Source organism: Nuphar pumila, chromosome 9, assembly GCF_984573655.1.
Source record: "Nuphar pumila chromosome 9, dmNupPumi1.hap1.1, whole genome shotgun sequence".
Lineage (NCBI taxonomy): Eukaryota > Viridiplantae > Streptophyta > Magnoliopsida > Nymphaeales > Nymphaeaceae > Nuphar > Nuphar pumila.
The window spans coordinates 107,511,172-107,514,507 of NC_143257.1; positions in this window are offsets into that span (position 1 = coordinate 107,511,172).

Genomic DNA, 3,336 nt, shown 5'->3' on the forward strand with positions numbered 1-3,336 from the left:
CTGGAGAGGAAGTCATGCACCTTATATTGCTGTCAGAGATTGTTCAAGAATGAGAATGTTACTATCTTCATGTTGAAGCATGATAGCTTGTCCTCATGGTCGTGTCACAAGAGCGCATTCGCCACCCGATTGCAAGTGCCCTTGTGATATTTGATCTCAAAGTCATAGTAGAGAAACTTTGAGATCCACTTCTGCTGAGTAGGGGTACTCACCCTCTCCTCTAGCATGTACTTGAGGCTCCGATGGTCGGTTCATACCACAAAGTGTCAGCCAATCAAGTATATATGCCACTTGTCCACTGCGAGAATAATGGCCAATAACTCCTTGTACGTCAAGAGTTTGTGCTTTCCTTCCTCAATCACCTTGTTGAAATAGGCTAAAGGGTGCTCATCTTGCATGAGGACAACCCCCTATACCCAGCCCGAACATGTCCATCTCTACCACGAAGGTCTTCATAAAATTTGATAGGGTCAACACAAGGGCCCAGGTCATGACATCCTTAAAAGACTCAACGGCCCTGACAACCTCCTTGTTCCAGCAAAAGGCCCCCTTCTTTAACAGGGTATTCTGAGGCTGGGTAATCTACGTGTACTCCTATATAAACTTGTGGTAGTACCTTGTATGGCCAAAGAAGCCTAGCAGTCCCTTGGGGGTTTGAAGTTGATGATCTACTTTCACCCTCTGGCTGGAGATGACATTTCCTAAGCACTGAACACGTGTATGCCTGAAGATGCACTTTGAGTGTTGAGCATACAAACGATGCTCAATTAGGGTGTTTAGGGTGATGCACAGGTGTTGCAAGTGGTCTTCCTAAGTAGAACTATAGATTAGGATGTCATCGAATAAGACCAATATGAACTGACAGAGATAGGTCCTAAAGATGTCGTTTATGAGACTTTGAAATATGGCGGTGTCGTTAGTGAGGCCGAAGGGCATCACCAGGAATTTGTAGTGTCCGTTGTTGGACCGGAACACCATCTTTTGGACATTCTTTGGGGCCATCCATATCTGATGATAGCTAGACTAGATATCCAACTTCGAAAAATAGTGTACCCCATGCAACTCATCTATCACATGGACTAGGTACTTGTCTTTAACCATGATCTGATTAAGGGCCCTGTAATTGATGCAGAACCACCATGATCTGTCATTCTTCTTCACCAACAAAAGTTGAGAAGAGTACAAACTCTTGTTGTCCTGGATGATTCCATCGTTGAGCATTTCTCTCACCAGACACTTGATCTCCAATTTATGGATATGTGTATACCGATATGGCTAGACATTTGCTGGTTTGGCTACTAGCATGATGAAAATAGTATGATCATAAGACTATAAGAGAGGAAGGATTTTTGGCTCCCCAAACACGCCATTAAGCTCCTTGAGTAGGGTTTTCAAGTCCACTAGGGTTTGCTCAAGAGTTATTTTGTCCTATCCACTGCCATCATCATGTACATTTAGGGCACGCCCTCTCGTACCACCTTGGCGAGTTGTTTAGACTTGACCATAGAGAGGGGTGCAGATCTTCACCAGTTGTTCACCATATTTGAACTCCATGGTTATGTCCTTAAAGTTCTCCTGAATAAACCCTAAAAGACTATAGCCATTGCATCCCCAACACAACGTTCATGCCTTTTGTGGGAAGTATATACATGTATGTAGTCAAGATATTTTCTTGGATCTTGAACCAGATTCTAGGGTAGCGGGTGATGCACCTCAGCTTACTACCATTCCCAACTACCACCTCGAAGGGATGTTGGGGTGCCATTCCACACTTGGCTCTCTTGGTCATTTGTGCATATAGGAAGTTTTGCATTGACCTCGTGTCTATCAGAAGCGAGATACTCAGTTGGACGATCCTCCCAAGCACTCACATCATCTGCAGTACCTCAATGCTTGCTAGGGCATGATACAAAATCTCTAAAACCTCCTTTAGAACATCCTCACCTACGTCCACCAACTCAGCATCACTGTCCTCACTATCTTCAGGCTTGCTATCACACAGATACAGGTCGAGGGCCTTACACTTGTGGCCCTTCACCTATATGTTATCACAGTTGTAGCAGAGGCCCTTTTGGTCTCATGTGTGAATCGCTCCACCTGCACCGCATGGCGCTCTTCTGACCTATGCCCCAGTGGAAGGTACTGGTCCTTGGTCCAATCTATAGGTCGATCATGATCGGTCTCCCATGCAAGCCTGGCAGTTGCCCTATTGGGGGTTTGGTTCCCTTGGGATGAGTATCTCTGACTGGATATCCCCCTGTCTTTGGCCCAATATGCGCCCATCTGAGATAGCGTCTCATCAACTACCCATTCTAACTCAAAGTCTTGAGTAAAGGAGGTGGGCCTCAAGACTTGGACCTTAATTTGTAGGTCTGGCTTGAACCTAGCTATAAACGTCTTGATTAACAATTCCTGGGACCACCCAGTTACCATGTTGCTTAACCACTCAAACTCGGCATGGTATTCCCTGATGTTACCCTCTTGGCAGATTTTGGACAATGTAACATGATGGTTGGTGTAGGTAGAGGGGACAAACTGTATCATCAAATCTTGAGAGAATGCCTCCCAAGAAAGTGTACCCATCTAGGTCTCTAGCTAGTGGTACTAGTACATGACCTCATCCTCTAGATGGATCAAGGCAAAGGCGACTTGATCTTACTTAGAGATTTTAGCGATTTTAAAGTACTATTCAACACAGAATACCCAGCTAGTGGGGTAAGCTTTGGCAAACTTTGGGAAGTCCAACCTGAGATGATAGATAGAGTAGGGTCCCTTAGTGGATCCCGTCTCTGAACCACTTGCGCTTGATCCCTCGAGATGTCCTAAGGGGCTACCATGGGTTCCTCAGTTTTTCATGGAGTCAAGGATCGTAAGGACATGCTGGAATCGCTCATCCAGCTTCTCATTCATGACCTTAAGGTCTTGTGTCACCCTATTGATCATTTTCTCAAAATGATTATTGTGAGCTTGAATCTCCATGTGGAGCTTGCTAATCTAATCCTTAGACTGTGTCATCCTTGGAGTATTTAAGGGAGATACAGATTCAAGGACGGGTATCATAGACTGGGTACCAAATAAGAACTACTGATGTGTACAACCCACTAGGTGCATGACTTGTGCACACAAGATTAGATCGTCAGGGCCGCAAGTTGAATTCAGCCACACGCTTGGGTTGTCCAGACACTCCCAAAAGCTCCCTCTAATCCATTAGTGATCCCAAGAATCTGGTCTTGGTGCAGGCTGAGAAAAATCAGCCTCATGCCTAGCACGATGTTGTAAAAAGGTTGTCTGGTACCAAAATAAATATCCCAGGAGACACCTAAGGACTATACCTAG